The sequence below is a fragment of the Desmodus rotundus genome, chromosome X (assembly GCF_022682495.2).
Source record: "Desmodus rotundus isolate HL8 chromosome X, HLdesRot8A.1, whole genome shotgun sequence".
NCBI lineage: Eukaryota > Metazoa > Chordata > Mammalia > Chiroptera > Phyllostomidae > Desmodus > Desmodus rotundus.
In genome coordinates, this window is record NC_071400.1 from 95,085,502 (window position 1) to 95,103,288 (window position 17,787).

The 17,787-nt window shown below is 43.6% G+C and overlaps 1 protein-coding gene across 1 annotated transcript in view; it reads left to right on the forward strand.

The window, feature by feature from the left end:
• GEMIN8 (gem nuclear organelle associated protein 8) overlaps window positions 1-1,501 on the forward strand; it is a 48,964-nt gene extending 47,463 nt beyond the window's left edge. The window contains exon 7 of the transcript XR_006656784.3: window positions 155-1,501. The gene's annotated coding sequence lies outside the window, so the exon portion shown is untranslated. The remainder of the gene's footprint in view (window positions 1-154) is intronic.
• Window positions 1,502-17,787: the final 16,286 nt, after the last annotated feature.

Genomic DNA, 17,787 nt, shown 5'->3' on the forward strand with positions numbered 1-17,787 from the left:
CACCCCAATAAATTTAAAAAAGAAAATTAATAAAGAAGATGAAAGAAAGAACAGTAAAGATGTAAAAGAATGAAACAAATCATTCTGTTTCCTTCATTTGGATATTCTTTGATTTCTATGACCATAATTTTTCTCCTTGTCATTTACTGGGAAGGACAGAAGATTTTTTTGAAAATGACACAAATGGAAAGCAGAGGCGCAGGAACGGAAGAAGCTAGAGGAAGAGCCAAAGAGTGTGGTGACAGAAGCCTCGCCCCCGGGCCTGCTGTTCCCCTCTTCTGCCAATAGCCCTTGCGAACTGTGGCAAAGCACAACCATATGAGGGAGTGTGAGCTGACCCAGCAGCGTTTCCCACTCTTGGAGGCCATAACATCACTGCAACAAACACCTACAGAATCCCTTCTTTTATGTGAGGAGTGACAGCCTCAGCCCTAGGAACTTGCAGGGAGATGGGGTAGGCAAGATGTGAACAGAGAAAATAATCTCAGGAAGCAGAAAATTAAGTCTGAAGTTGTGTGGGAGGAATAGCATGCCCTGGGGGCAGTCGAGGGTGGGGACCTGTGTGGGTTGATGGGGGTTGGGAGGATGCAGGCGAGAGTTGGGGCTTGATTGAACTGGAAGGTTGGGTGGTAGGGATGTGTGCAGACGGCAAAGAAATGGAAGGACCTTCTAGAACTATTCATTCTTTTTCCTGACACTGCTTTATTTCTTCAGATGCTCAGCTATCATTTTAAATCAGCCTTCATACATGTATCATTAGTGAAAGAATCAGCAGTTTTCTTCAGAAAGGACCATTTGTCCAATACACCAAACATTGTTATTTCCTGTCAATGTGGGATAATTTCCTGAAAGTTGTTATTATTCTTTTCCATTAAGACCTTATTCTGCAGTAATTTTCACCGGGGTCAATTTATGATCCCATCCTCTCATTTAGTGTATTACATTGTTATTTGCAAAATGAGCCTGCTAAAGTATGGATGATTTATTGCCTCTGGTTTCCATTCTACCATGTCTGAAAATCCATGTTTAGTTAGGAAGGCTAGGGGGGCACAGAAGAGAGAAAATAAACTCATTTTTGGTGTTCATTCAGTTTCATTCACTTAAGAATCAGAGCCTCAGAAACAGGCAGGCAAATAAATGCTCTGGGAACTTGCTTTTAAAAGCTGCTTAATGTCTAGATTTAATGCACACACACCAGAAAATTGTGGTTGGAGAAAGACCAAAAGCAAATTGCTAAATGCTATAGCTTCTTTTATGTGTAAACTTTAAAAAGGGTACCAGTGAAGACAACTCACAGGATAGAAAGAAATATATGCAAATCATTTATCTGATAAGAGACTTGGATCCAGAATATATAAAGAATCTTACAACCCAATCATAAGAAGATAAATAGCCCAAGTAAAATAATGGGCAAAAGACTCGAATAGTCCTTTCTTCAAAGATACACAAATGGCCAATAAACAATGAAAAATGTTCAACACCATTACCTGTGAAGGAAATGCAAATCACAACCACAGTTAGATACCGCTTCACTCCCACTAGGATGGCTATAATAAAAAGATGGACAATAATAAGTGTTGGTGAAGATGTAGAGAAAACAGAGCATAGGAATGTTAAGTGGCACAGCCACTTTGGAAAACAGTGTGGACATAGTTAAACACAGAGACTCCCAGCAATTCCACTTTTAGGTATGTGCCCAAGAGAAATGCAAACATATGTCTACATATAAACTTGTACATGAATGTTCATAGCAGCATTATTCATGAGAGCCAAAAAGTAGAAGTAACCCAAATTTCCATGAACTGATGAATGGATAAACAAAATGTGAGCTATCCATGCAGGCGAATATTATTCAGCCATGAAAAGAGTAAAATATAGATGCTACAACATGGATGTACCTTGAAAATATTATGCTGGATGAGAGAAGCTGGTCACCAAAGGTCATATATTGTATGATTCAATATACATTTGACCCTGAACATCATGACCCTGAACTGTGCAGGTCCACTTATATGTGGATGTTTTTCAATAAATATATTGGGAAACATTTTGGAGATTTCCTTAATACAGTGAAGCAATTGTATAGATTAAACTAAGCCACCATAAAGCAATCATATTGCTGCTTCTTAGTTATGAGTGCATGAATCATTATACCTGTAAATAAATAGGAATTTCTTTTTTCATATTATCTTTTTATTTTTGATGTCTAGTGTTAATAATTCATATAACAGCTACAGTGTTTTGTATCATATAAGACAATACTGATGCAGGTACTGACAGACTGACTCACCTTGTAAACAGACGATATATACTTACAGTATTGCTATAATACAGTACTGTAAGCATATTTTGTCTTCCTTATGATTTTCTTAACACTTCTTTTCTCCAGCTTCTTTATTATAAGAATAGAATATATAATCGATGTGACATATAAAATATGTGTTAATCAACTATTTATGTTATCAGTAAGGCTTCCAGTCAACAGTGATTATTATTAGTTCCTCAGTTTTTAGGGAATGAAAAGTTAGATGTAGATTTTTGCATGGGGGTAGGAGGTTGGTGCCCCCAAACCCCATGTTGTTTAAGTGTCAACTGTATATGAGATAATTCAGAATAGGTGAATCTCTGGAGACAGAATATAGATGAGTCTTCACCTTGGGTGGGGGACTCTTGGGGGGCAATTAGAAATGACTGCTATTTGGTCTAGAGTTTTTTAGAGGTGATGAAATGGTATACAATTGATTGTGGTGATGCTTGCTATTTAAAACCACTGAAGTTGAACACACACACACACACACACACACAAGGTACACCAGACCCCCCCCAAAATCCCAAAGCTTTGTCCCACTTTTGCTGACAGACGTGAAAACTGAAGGGACAGAAATCAGACAGTTACTCAACCACTGTCCCTAATGTTGATTTCTGTCCCTTCATTTTTCCATCAAAACAGTGAAAATCAGCACCCATCTATTTCCATGAACCATAAATGATTGTAGGGCGAGCAAGTCCCATAACCCACATAATCCTGGGGTAATGCTGACGCCCAAGGGTAGTGTCTTAAAAGATAAGAATCCAAGGTGGGGCGCAGCTCTTCCCTCACAGCAATGTCACTGGGCATCGCCTCGAACCAGAGCCATTTTCAGAGGCTGAACCCAGGCCAACCTGTTCACAAGATAGGGGTGAAACATTACTGTTCCATAGTGGCATTTAGATGAAAAAGATTAGATTTTTATGCTCCTAAAAAACACATGCACACGTACATACCCTGTACCACCAATTTCTTAAAATGAGCTTTTCTGTTTATTACCAAGGACTCCGTGAGTCATTTAGCTTTTGGAAAGCCATTCGAAAGAAATGATCTTCAATTTAGAAAAATAGCTATGTGCACAGGGATGTGTATTATCACGGAATTGCTCAGATTGGTGAAAAATTGCCTAAAAATTGGGCAGTGGTGAAATATGCCATTCCACTATCATAAAGCCATTGAAGTAATGACAGTGTGATGTGGCTGCATGACGTAAACATGTGGAAATGTACACATATAAAAACAGCATTTACCTTAGGGTGCCAGGAAGGCAGGTGATATTTTTCACCATTTCTCTATAATGAGCTTTTATTACTTTTAGGATGAAATAATTTACATTTTTAAAAATCATTATGAGAATTAAAACGATATTTTTCCTCATAGAAAAGAATTGTGGCTGTAAACTACTGCCTCATTTCCTGGTTGCCTGCAACAGCCGTCCTCCAACTTTAATGTGCACGCAAATCACTCAGGATCTTGTTTAAAATGTGCATTCTCGTTCAGCAGGTTTTGCGGGGCTTAAGACTGTGTTTACTTTTTTAGAGAGAGAGAGAGGAAGGGAGAGAGAAAGACAGGGAGAGAAACATCAAGGGGTTGCCTCTCTGAGGGTACCGAACCTGCAACCCAGGCATGTGCCCTGCCCAAGAATCAAACCAGCCACCTTTTGCTTTGAGGGGTGAGACCCAACCAACTGAGCCACACCGGTCAGGGTTCAGGCCCATTTCTAATGAGGTCCCAGGTGATGCCGATGCTACTGATATGTGCACCATACTTTGAGTAGCAAAGGGTCTAAAAGTGTTTTGAGATAAATTGTCTAAAAATCAAACCCAAATCAAACAAACAAACAACCAAAAACACCAATTGAGGATTGTTAAAGTCAGGAAAAAGTTCCTATAAATTGGCACTATGGAGAGCCAGGTAACCAAACTTCCCTCCAGGTTGGTTTTATATTTTGTCTAAGGATGTTTTTATTCATATACACAAGCTTGAGAAAATGTCAGTTTTCCATATTATTACAGATTTCACTACATTTATCTTTTTAATTGTGTTACGAATACTTAGCATGAACAGAAAGGACATTTCTGTTCCCTGCTAAGTGACTTGAGTTCAGTTTAGATGCCCCTGGACCCAATCCACGATTCCTTTCTTTTCTACAAACGGCCCCTCAGCTGTTGGCCTCCGCAGAATGAAGCAATGAAGAGCCAGGAGCCCTTCTCTGTGAAATGTACAATGCTTGTTCCCTCTCTCCCGAGGGCTTTCACTGGGTGATAGCTCACCTGAACCCTCTCAGGTCTGACTCCTAAACTAAAATGTAGAGAAGCTTTTCCAGTCTGCCTCCCTTAGGTGATCTGTGGCCTTTATACGCTATTGCTCATGGAATCGCCACACTGTTCAGCAAGCGCTTGTATTCATTTCCTATGGCTGCCCCAGCACATGGCCATAAATATAGTGGCTTAAAACAACACAGGTTTATTGTTTTATGGTTCTGGGGGTCAGAAGTCTACAATCGAGGGGTTGGCGAGGGTATGTTCATTCCGGAGGCTGCGTCCACTGTCAGTCCATCACCGCAACCTCTGCTTCTGCCCTCACACCTCCTTTGTCTGACTCTGACACCCTTGTTCCGCTACCCTCTTACGGGAACGCTGGCTATTATAATACATTGGCCCACCCAGGTAATCCAGAGTCATCTTCCATCTCAAGAGCCTTAATTTAATCCCATCAGCAAAATCCCTTTTACCATATAACGTAACATAGTCACAGGTTCTGGGATTATGTGGACATCTTTGGGGGAGCAAGGATGTTATTCTCTTATCACGGTGGTCTATTCATAGCCCATAGCTGCTTGCCCCTTGTGGAGTTTAGTTTTTCCTTTCTATGAATAGCTTGATTGACACCGAGAGTGAGCTATAGTCAAAGTTATCAACCGTAGAGTGGTGCCATGTTAACTCAGTGTTGCTAGTTGTCTATTGTTACATCACAAGTTACAGCCAAGCCTCGGTTGTTGAATGTCTCCCATCTCAGACAATTCAGTTCCTGACCAAGTTGTTCATGGAAAAAGCGTGTCAGTTGTCAAACAAAAGTTCACTTGCCAACCTGACGACCCTTTTGTGCCGATACCCATATGATCAGTTTTCGAACAAATCACTTCTCAAACAGCCTTCTGGAATGAATTAACTTTGAGAACTGAGGTTCCACTGTACCACAAACTTAGTGGCTCGAGACCATGCGAAGTTGTTAACTCATAGTTATATAGGCCAGCAGTCCAGGCCTGACATGGCTGGATTCTCCACCCAGGCTCTCACAAGGCTGAAATCAAAATGTGGGTAGGCTGACATTCCTTTCTGGAGGCTCTGGGGAAGAACATGCTTTCAAGTTCTTTCAGGTTGTTGGCCGAATTCAGTTCTTTGGGTTGTAGCGCTGAGGACGGAGGTCCCCATTCCTTTTTAGCTGTCAGCCAAGAGCCACTCTCTCAGCTCCGTAAGACGGCTCCTTTCCATTCTGCCAGGGCCCCTCCATCTTCAAGCCAGCAATGGCAAGGTGAGGCCTTCTCAGACTTCCAGTCTCTCTGGAATCCTTTTCTGCCACCTTCTTCTCCCATCAGCCAGAGAAAGCTGTCTGCTTTTAAGGGTTCATGTTAAATTAGACTACCCATATAATATCCCTTTGTAAACTGAGCAATGACAGAAAAGGCAATGTAATATGGGAAGCAGAGACCTGAGCGATACATTCTGGAGATGGACGAAGGGACCACCAACCGAGAAACACAGGCGGCCGTGGGAAGTTGAAAAGGGCAAGGAAAGGCATTCTCTTCTGCAGCCTCTAGAAGGAACGCAGGCCTGCCGACTCCTTGACGTCATCTCAGTGAAATGGACTTGAGGCTTCTAAGCTCCACAGCCAGAAGAGAATAAATCTGTGTTGTTTTAAGGCACCAGCTTTGCAGTACTTTGTCACAGCAGCAAGAGGAAACTAACACACTGCCTCCCCCGAGTCCAACATCGGCAGGCATCAGAATCACGCAGAGCCCTGGGCAACCATCCCCAGTGGACTGTATCAAGTGGCTAGCAGTCACCTTCAGAGACATAAACCTAACCTGAGCAGCACCCAGAGTGGGAACTCCTTGCTGTCTGGCAGGCTAGTGCTGGAGAGAGGCTGTGAGGCCCCCTCAAACCAACTAATTCATCAGTTCACCACCCAGAGGGGCCACTCACTGTGCCTCTGAATCAGCTGAGCAGACTGACATAGGTCACCAGCGCCACCAGAACTTTGCCCACTGGCTACACAGAGAGCATGGACCACTGCTCTGAGGACCCAGTAGTCACACAACATCGCTCACCTTCAGCCTCACAAAAAGTGGAACGGGCTGGGAAGCCTGGTCAACACGGAGAATGGCATAAGACAGGAAAACCTGTCAAGCTGGGCTGGTGGGACTCGGAGGAGAAAATAGAAGCCCCCCCCAAAAATGGAGGGGGTGGAGGAATAAGAAAAAGGAAACCAGAAAAAGACAGATTGAGAACAGTCAGTGATTATGAGTAAGATGTGGGAGCTGAGAGGGAGACAACTGCTGTGCCGTCCGAGCCAAGGACAGGGTGGGGGTGGGACAGCCGTCTGTGCAGCCGGTGGCTTCTGTCAAAGCCACCAGGCTGTACCATGGCCCTCGTCCCCCACCTCAGAGTCCCCTTTCTGTGCAGAAAGGCGTGCCTGCTCACGTCACCCGTGGCAAGGAGCCCTGAGATAGATGCTAGATGGTTTCGGGGAGACAAAGCTCCCCAACAGAAAATTTAAATTAATGCTGCGTTTAGAACTCCACTCCAGGAGCTTATTGTGATAAAGCTTTAATGCAATGAGACAACCAGAAAAACACTATTGGATGCTACCAAAAGGGGAGAGGTGTCAATATATGTACGTATGTAGAAATTTATGTCTCTACCCATCTCTCTCTCTACATATAGATAGAGGTGGGTGGAGATATATATAAATAAAAGGCTTGGAGATCACTGTCCAATTGGAAGGTGTTCTCGAGCCACACAAATACACACACACAAATGAAAATGAATCAATCAACAAAGCCTTCTGCAGAAACCCTGCGTGAGGAGTATAGATGAGGCCGGATTCGCCCACACTTGGTCTTCCCAGGGCCACTCTGGCTGCACTATACCTGTGATTTCTGTTTATGGAGCACTTACTGAAAGTGAGGCTTTGCACCACACTCTCCAAGTGCGCCGACTCACTGCCTCTTCATAACAACCCTTTTAATTAGGAGAGGCATCATTCTACTCCCATTCTGCTAGGGAGGAAGGCTGCTCAGAGAGGTTCAAGTCACTTGTCTGCAGTCCCCACAGCTTCTGTGAAGCCAGGAGGCAGGATTTGAAGCCAGTCCACTTCCAAGGCCACGCTCTTAACTGAATCACCAGGTCATGCCTGTCAGCTGTGTGTATTTAACTGGGGCAGACAAAGTGCCATCCACCGGCACCCTTTGCCTCTCTTACTAGGATGTGATAATTAACTTCACCAAGGAGGGAGCCTGGTTCAAGTGGAGCAGTAGAGAGGTGAGATGCAACACCACAGGCATCAGAAGAGGGGGGGAGACACACCGCATCCCCAGAGGACCTGGCGCTATGGACAGACACAAAATGCAGCCGTACACAGAGAAGGCAAAGAAACCCCATGCCCAGCTGCTGTGAAGGGGCCTCTGTTCCACAGAGGAAAAGGAGCTTGGCTTTTTCAGATGGCCAATCTGCTCCCACCACCCACACAAAACTCCTTAACAAAGCGGACACCGAACGCAGAGAGAGGATTAATCCTACCTCCACAGCCACACTCCTACATACTTTTTTCCTGGCGCTTTGCTGTGGCACAAAGACACACATGCACAAAGGTGGATTATCAAATCAGCTTCCTAAATGACATTTTGCTTGTTAAGTTTAAATCACAAACTACTGTTTTCAAATGCCTGCATGGCAGGGAAAACCAGAGAACTGTGAAGGGTGATGAGCGTGCTATTTAGTGGTGAAAATGCTGGGCCTTATAATTGCTTCAGAATCAGTCATTTGACAGTACAAAGAAAAAATTAACTGAGATTAAATTGTCTCTTGGGGATGTAATTATGATTATTCTAAAGCAGTCATTATTCATTTTACAGATTGGGAACTTGCTCCCAAAACGTGACCTGTTGGGTGATAGAAAGCGATTTCAATATAATTCTCGTAAAGGATTTTGATTCTTTATCTCAAATTCAACTGCATTTTAAGAAACAAAAGAAATGTAACAGTTTTTAGAATTAGAATTATGATATTTATTTATTTATTTATTTATTTATTTTTAGAGAGAAGGGAAAGTAGGTAGGGAGAGAGGGAGAGATGCATCAATCGGTTGCTTCTCACACGCCCCCTACTGGAGACCTGGCCCAAAACCCAGGCATGTGCCCTGACTGGGAAACAAACCTTTTGGTTTGCAGGCTGGTGCTCAACCCACTGAGCCACACCAGCCAGGGCAGAATTGTGATTTTTGATTGCCTTATTTTTTTAAAAAGGTGGACTGATTTGCTAATATTTTATCCTTGCATGTGCTGTGCATTTATTTGTGACCTACAAAGCACAAAACTCATGACTACACAAAGGAGGGACAAAGACTTGTTCAGTACAGATCAGATGATGGAGAGAAGGCAAAACAATCCACCATCTAGTTTTCCTCCGCCTTTGACAAGGAGCAAAAATTGAAAAGAAACAACAAAATCTAAAGCAGATACCATTATAAAAGGGGGAAACTATGGGTAAATTGAATGTGGGAAAGAGAAAAATACAAAATAGCTATTATTTAAACCCTCCTACCAACCCTGCAAAGAGTTTATGGTCACCTATATAAAATTTTATTAAGCAATGTTACCCCAATAAAGTCAATAAAAATAAAAATTAAAATTAATTAAGAAAAGAGTCTATTGTCTTCAGTTTGTGGATTGGGAAACTGAGGCTCAGCTAGTCAAGGCCCAAGAGGAGGTTTGATCCCAAGTCTGTCTGCTCTTTGTAGTCATTCATTCACTCAACAAACAGCAGTGAGAGACTGAGGACACAGAGGCGTACAGGAAAAAAGTCCAGCTGGTCCTTAGAATACCTCTAGGCAAGCTTGGAACGAACAGCTCCTGTCCCTTTAACATGAGACCAGGACCCCAAGCCCGTCAGTTTACATCCCTGGACCCTGCAGGTCTTTGCATATCATGGACCAGGAAACTGGGTTGAAGCAGAAGCCTCCAAGCAGACAGAGAAAGAGAGATATTGATTTGATACATCGTGGCAATAACAACAAAAATATAAGCCTGGAGGTAGGACTTTACCTTAAATCACATGTTTTCAAGTACTCTTTTGAGCCTGCTCAAAATTCTACACGGTGGCATGTGCCATGAGCATTATCATCTGCCTCTCAAGCATGAGCAGCCAGGTTCAAAGGAGTTAGATCACTCGCCTAAAAGAAAATAGCAAGTTCAAACAGCCACTTTGTCACACTTTTGACTGGATGCTGATACTGGTAGGTGAGAAGGAAAATTGACAAGGAACCACTGTGGCTCCACTCAGCAAGTTCTAGTTCTAATTATCCACGAGTCTTATAACCATGCCTAATGTACTCTACCACTCCCAGTCTTAATGATCACTTCCGAAACTTTTGATAATGCTGACCCTGCCTACCTCTGTCTCAGGAATCCACTGGGAGAAACATTCAGTGATGTGTAGAGCGCATCAAGTGTATGGTACAGTTACATTTAAGCTCTCTGAGTGTTTTTAAAACAAAGAGTTGATTGTAGGGAACTCGCATATACTAAGGCACAGAAGTTCCCTCCCCTACCCCCACCTTCCTTTCCGCTGTCTCCTCCAACTTCATTGCTTTCCTGGATAAAGTTTCTAGATGGGAGAACAGGGGCATGCTCAACATCCTCTCTGCACTTCAGGAAGAGTGGAAGCACAAGGATAGCCATTCAGGGGAGAAGAGAGGAGAGGAAAGAAGAGGCGAGGCAGTTTCTGGGCATTAAAATATGCAGGGATTGCATAATTGTCACATCTGTTCCTCTTTCTTGGGTTTAAACGGTCTTTGCTCACAGCGCATTTTAGAAATCATCCTGTTAACAGGTGTCTGCCCCAGCTGAACAGCTGAAGCCACCTTGAACTTTGTGTGTGCTAAATAGACAATGGCCTTTTTCCACAACAGAAGTTGTTATTTCCTTGTGGACAACATACAGAAGTGTGTGCTGGGTGTCAACACAATCAAGGATTACCCAGCTGGCTGAAAACAAACATGGTCAGCGAATGCCAATCAATGAATTGAGGTCAATGGGAAGGAAGAAAGATGGTCAGAATCAATATTTTCATCTACAAGATGATGAAAATATAGAAAGCATATTCACCAAAAGTAAAAGGGTGTCAAGCTTTAAAACAAAAAGGTGAGCAGTTTAGCCAGGAAAATCAAGGTTGTTCTGAAATAGCAGAGGAATCATAGGCAAGTCTGGAGAACAAAGGAGAGGGGTGTGTTTTTAGAGGGGAAGGGAAGAAATTGAGAGAGGTGATTCTGAACAAAAGTTCACTGGAAGGGAGTAAGAGTTCTAGCTGCAGTGGCTTCTCATTGGCTGAGTTGTGACGGCTTACTCGTTGGCTGAGTTGTTGCTGGGCAACTAGAAAACCTTCCTTCTTCCTGCTGAGGTGTGTAAAATAAGCTTCTTCCAGCTGAGATATATAAAGGAAGCTGCGACAAGTAGTACATGCACGAAAGCCCTCCCCTCATGGCTTCCTGACTTCATTTTGAATGTGGTTTTCCTTTATTCATTTTCACAAGAGGGAGCTAATATGTTTGGTAGAAGAATTAAACCTCAGAATGATACTTATAAGATGTCAGGATATTTCATACAAACAAGAATTTTAAAGATCCTTAGGTTCAACATTATCTAAGTTGAAATGGAGGAAATATTCATTCATTTAATAAAAACTTGGGCATCTGGTATGTTCTGCACAGGGAGGGAGTGGCGATCAAGACAAATGAGCTTTCCGTCCACCTGGACGTCCAGTCCGTGGTATGAAACTGACAGTAAGAAATAAACATAGGCATGACAAGACAAATTGAGGTTGTAGCAAAGAAGACTGAGAAGTTTCATCTGGTGAGGCAGAAGGAAAATCAGAAATATGTGGGTTCATGGAAGCCTAGATAAGAACGTGTTTCTAGAAGCATTGAGGCCTCTACTGCAAGAGTCCCATCTTGTCACATGCAATCATTTGTGTTCTTGACAAGAGCAGTTTCAGCAGAATGATGGGAACACAGGGTTTATTGGAGTAGGCTTCAGAGAGTGAGGGGTGAGGACTGCAAACAAGTACGGATGACTCTTCCAAGAGGTTTCGCTAAGAAAGGGAGAAAGAAAATAAGGCAGTGGCTGGAACGTGTGTGTGAACCAGTAGGAATGATTGAGTCAAAAGGTAGATATTGAAGACTCACGAAAGGCAGAAGGCTATTATTGCAGAAACAGAGTCCTGGGAAGGAGGGGATAGGACATGAAGTCTCCCAAGGTTTCTCAAAAAGTTTTCAATGAATTAATTAATCAGGATATTTCAATTTATTCCCACTATAGTCACAGCCCAACAGAGGAGAAAAACATGTACATTATATATGCACATAATCTGAAGAAAAATTGCAACTGTGGCAGGACCTAGGAAGGGGATGTGGACCGTGTGATAAGACTGTGTATCAGGGAATTCAACCTAATAGGGAAGTCAGAGAGGGCTTCCTGGAAGAAGTGATGCTCAGGCTGCAAGCCAAATGTTGAGTGGACTCTAGCCAGGCAAAGAGACAGTGGAATGAGCATGTACAAAGGCTCTGCATTGGGAAGGAGGGCCTGGGAGAGCAGTGAGGCTGGAGCATGGAGAATGAGGGCGTGTAGTAGGAGATTAGGGTCAGCCTAGGCAGGGCCTTAGAGCCCATATCAAGGAGGTCTTAAAAAACAGATGGCTTCAGCCCTGGCTGGTGTGGCTCAGTGGATTGAACACCAGCCTGTGAACCAAAGGGTCATCGGTTCAATTCCCAGTTAGGGCACATGCCTGGATTGCGGGCCAAGTCCCCAGTAGGGGGGCATGCAAGAGTCAACCATACATGGATGTTTCTCTCTCTCTTTCTCCCTTCATTCCCCTCTCTCTAAAAAGAAATAAATAAAATCTAAAAAAAAAAACAAAAAAAAACACCAGATAGCTTCGAACACCACTTCATTCTCACTAGGGTGTCTGCAATTTTGAAAAACGTGCAACAACAAGCATTGGCAAGGAGGTGGAGAAACTGCAATCCTCAGACACTGATGGTGGGAATATAAAATGGCACGGCCACTGTGGAAGACAGTATGATGGCCCCTCGAAAAGTTATTCATGGAATCATCACATGACCCAGCAATTCTACTAGGGATACAGGTCCAGCAGAAGTAATGCCTGCTTGAGTGTGGTTGGTAGGGTACTCACATGGGTGTAATAATTTATAGTTTTAATCTGAACATTTCACCAAAAACTTCATACAGTATGCTTGAGTGTGATATTGTTACATTTCAGAATGACATGCTTATGATTTTATAATAAAAGATTTTGTAATATAAAAGGGATATTATAAGTGCCAGACCCTGTATGTGCCCAAAAGAATTCAAAGCAAGACTTGAACAGGTAAATGTGCACCAGCATTAACAGCAGCTTTACTCACAACAGCCACAAGGTGGAAACAACTCAAATGTCCACGAAATGAATGGATAAACAAATATGGCCTAGTCACACAGGGGAATATTATTCAGCCACGAAAAAGAATGACGTACTGGTACATGCTGCAACATTATGCTAAGTGAGAGAGGCGAAGACGCGAAGGCCACCTATTGTATGAATCCATTTTCATGAAATGTCCAGAACAGGCAAGTCCATAGAGACAGAAAGCAGATGAGTGGTTGCCGGCGGCTGGCAAGCCGGGGGATGTGCAGTGACTGCTAGAGGGGTGCAGTTTCCCTTTGGGGCGGCGAAGTGTTTTGGAACTAGATAGCGATGATGTTTGCACATGTGAATACTAAATGCCACTGAATTCTACACTTTAAAATGGTTCGTTTTATGTTGTGTGTATCTTACCTCAATAAAAACAAACAAACATAAATACATATCATTTGGGGTGTTTCCAACTCAAAGGAAGAAGGAGCCCCAACCTAAGCAGCTGGAGATTTACATCTCACTCGGGCCTCCTACTTAAAGAGGAACTTGGCAAAATTAGAGGAGGAGGTTGGGAGCCCCACAGTAACTTGAGAAACGTTTTCACAGTTCCATTTGTTGAGAAATGATAGTAGCGACCTTCCCACCCTGAGAAGTATTCAATTATATCTGAACGGCTCACGGCCATGGACAGGACACAAGGGATTTCTGATGTGGAGGATTGGACTGGGTGAGTGATCAAGTTCCTTTAACTCAGAGACTCCATGACACACTCTCAAGAATCACTTGAGAGGAATGACAGGAAAATCCTAGCCCAAAGCAACATTATTTTTTCCAAGAGGCTATCAAATTCATTATTACTAGGTAAATGGGAGGTGTGTAAAAAATATTGTCAGCTAATAAAAATGATGGGCTAATAATTAAGTAATTTTGAGCTCTGCACATGGTTTCATATACAGTGTCATTGGCAAAGCCAAGGACACAGTTACATTAGCTATATTCGTTGGTGTTTGTTGTGAGTTCCTGATGCCCCACTGTGAACTCTGAGCTAGATTCATGTATGTGGGTAACTCGGCCACAGTTTAAAAGTACAGAGTCCTGTGAAAGGCGCAAGCATTAGAGGTGGATATCATCCAGACCTGTGGAGTGAAAGGCTCAGTACAAACCAAAGAAAAACCACTTGCCAATTGCTGTGCTTCACAAAAAGACAGCATGAAATGACCTGTGTTTAAAGGCCGGATCTGCTTTGAGCCAGCTTTGAGTCCTGGGCCCCCTGGGAGGCGGCCGTGTTCTATTTTGCCGGCATTCTGCTCACTCCTAGCCTGTGACTCTGTAAGACCTATGGCAGGACGTAGCCATGTTCCCCATCCTCTCAGCCACAACTGAACGGGAGACCGATTCTGAAAAGGGACCCCAGAGCAAACCCCTGGCTAAGGCTTTGCACTTGTTCATTATAGCCCAGATCAGGTGTGTTACAATTAAGAAACATTTTCTGTGGATGGTAATATGGTGGAGTGGACAGAGTTTATATTAGGACAGAGCAGAGCTCGAGTCTAGATTTGCCATGCACTCAGTGTATGACCTGGGACGCATGACCGAATACCTCCAAGGCCAAGTTTCCTCATCAAAGGAAAAACAACCGAAGGTCAGGACGTCATAAGACAACCAGGAATATGTGGGAGGGAATCTAAGGCCCTCACCACAGATGCTCAGGAAGTTCCTCGGGAGATGACCAGGGCACAGAGAGCAGGGACACCCCCATCTGTCTCCTGCAGGTCACCGGAAAAGCCACTTGAAGACTCACGATGACCCCAGGAGCCGATTAGTTCCTTAAACATTAGGCAGGCAAAAATTGTATCTTCTCTTCCATTGCCAAGTTGAACATGGAAAAATGTAGGAGAAAGCAAAGTTGATCGTATTGGAGGTGCTTTAATCTTTATCTCAGCTTCCTCTCCAAGATCCGGGCAGCTCTTCCTTGTAGGTTTTGTCGGCTTCTGCCCCAAACCTCAACCCCCGGCTGGACACTGCCTGCCTCTTCCTTGTCGAAGTCCACGTACATCACACTTTTTGTCTGCCCTTCTTCCATACAACCTGCCAACTTTCAGGAAGGTCATATTTCTAGTATCAAGGTACATATAGTTATTTGGAAAATCATCCAGATTCACATGCAAGGTGTGAGGGATCTTTAGTCTTAGGGGATATTAACAGTTTTAAAACATGTGCATTTAAACTCAATTTTTTTTCCTAATGAAGTGATGTACTAGCCAACTTCATAGGAAAGTTACTTTGTTAGTTTCCTGTTGCTTCTTGCTACATTGGGCTACTTTCTCTTTGCTCACTACTCAAGGCCACCTGAGCCCCATCCCTCCCCAGTAAGTAGATAAATAAAATACAGTATAAGAGAAGAATGCAAATCAACCATTTTCTTCCACGCTCTAGAATGGAGGCAGGGTCAAGTGAGGGCTCCTTTGCCTGCCTAAAAGAAAATGAAGCAAAAGTTTGGACTGGAGAGTTCCATCCCTGTTTCTACTGCGAAATCTCAGAATGCCCTCACCCTAAAAATATGGCAGCTGACATATGGGGTGCAAGATCATCCATAGCTGAGAACCACGATCTAAATCAATAATAATTTATATAACTGCTTCCCTTTTATTGAACAACTCTTGCTTCCTTTCTTGTTTATGTCTTATTGTTTTGTTTGCTATTACATCTTGTGGTGTGATAAGCATCTCTTTACATTAATTTTTACTGAAACAGTCATTCTTTAGTTAGAAGAGAGTCCCAGAAGTGGGATTATTAGGTCAGAGACTATGAATTTTTTTAAGCCTCTTGATTCATACTGCCAAATAGCTTTCCAGAAAGCCTCTACCAATTTATTCACCCACGTACAAGGTAGGCTTGCTTGATTTTTAAAAGGCTTTAGTTACTCAATATGAGAAAATTGGTTTGTTACTTTCAAACAGCACTTCTTTGACTAAGAGTCAAGCACACATATTAGGTGTCTTCTGCACCCTGTCTGTAACATAGCCTTGTTAATTTCCCAACTGCTGTTTTGTTTTTCTTAAGGGTTTTCGGGACAATTGCCTGTTGAAATCAGTCCATGACATTTCCAAAGTGAGTAAAAATTTCTATTAAAGTGTGGCTTTCCTTTGACGCTGTGTACACACTTGCTCTAACCGGGATTTTATCACAGCATCCCATGTGATTAGTGCCAATATTTGGACAGCTGTTATTTCTTTTCTTTAGCTAGAAAAAACCTGAGACTTCTAGGGAATGACAGAAAGCGTATGAAAGGGTTTACTTTCATCCCAGTGCACAAAACCTTAGACTTCTTGCTCCCATAGTGGCTCCCAAATACTATTTCAGAGTGCCATGCCAAGTTCCATTCTGTTGTTTTCACTGTCTCCTAGGGGCCTCCCATCATGTAGGAACCAACCAAACCAAACACTCTTCCCTATATCAGGACTTGACTTAGAATGACTTCCCTCTTGTCCCCACCCACTTCCCCCGTTCTCTCTGCCCTTTGCAGGACGTCCTAGTCACTGTCACCTGCAGTTGGATTCCTGTATACACGTGCATTCAGGCCTCAGGGATTGCTTTCCTGTAATGGGAGGACAAAAAGTTAAACCTATGAGCTCCCTGTTCTTTTATTACTACATGAGGTTGGTTAGCTACGACTACTCCCCGGGGATTGTGAAAATGAACCACTGATCCGCCAAGCACAAATCTCTGTCCTTTTATGCAAAATATTATTAGGCTTTCTAGAGCTCTGCCTTGATGAAATCTTCTCTAATCCAATAAATTTCAATAGATGAAATGTTTGCCTCCTCCACGCTTTCTCAATCCTGAAGCCTCTTTCTTCTGGCTTAAATGTCCCTTAAGAGTACTATCTACAGTTACTGTTTATGTAACCCTCGGTTCAAGTAACACGATGTATTTTCGAAACAATCAAGAAGCACAACATAAACTATCAGGGGCTCAGAAATGTCTCAGAAAGCAGCAGCCACAGAAAAACCGCCAGGGTCTCAGCACTTTTCTAATACCTTCGGAAACAGGAAAATTCTTCTCTAAGGAGACAGGAGGAATTTAAACCCCGGACACTGTGAAACCATTCATTCACCTACAGGCTCAAGCGCGAAGCGTGAGCGGGTGAAGTGGTGAGTGGGGCCAGTCTGAAACGTCTCCCAGAGCCCAACTGATTACCCCAGATCAGAAAGTGCTGCATGTGCCCTTCGAAATCATTTGTTACCCACAAGTAACTGCAGTCTGCGTTGGCAACCTTGGCTGCATGTTGGAATCACCTGGGGAGTTTTTGACTTGGTCCCACCCTGCTGAAGTCCTGATGACACAGAAGCTCCCCAGCCTACTCTCCCATGCAGCCCGGGTTGAGACCTGCTGAATTAAGTAAACCACCCGCAGCCCATATGTGAACCAAAGCACCCGGGACTGTGGACTGGGGCAGTGCTGGCAAACACTGGGTGTCCTTGGGGCAGTGACCCGCGCCTCAGTTTCTCCTTCTGCACAATGGGTGATAACTAAGACTGCAAAGCCCCTCCAGCTGTTGAATTCTCTTTTCTGAGATCCTGGAAGCCCACTCCCCTTTCTCTGCATCCCTCCAGTGACTTTTCTGGTGTCAGGCCCCTGGGCGCTGGCTCAGGGGCTCAGGACACTCCGGCCCCGTTGGCCAGCCGCCTGGGTGCGCCTGCGGCGGGTTCGGGCCCAGTTGCGGGCGCACAAAGCCCCCGGCGCTGACGTCAGGGCCCCTCTCAGCGCGGCCGGCCCCTAGTGCAG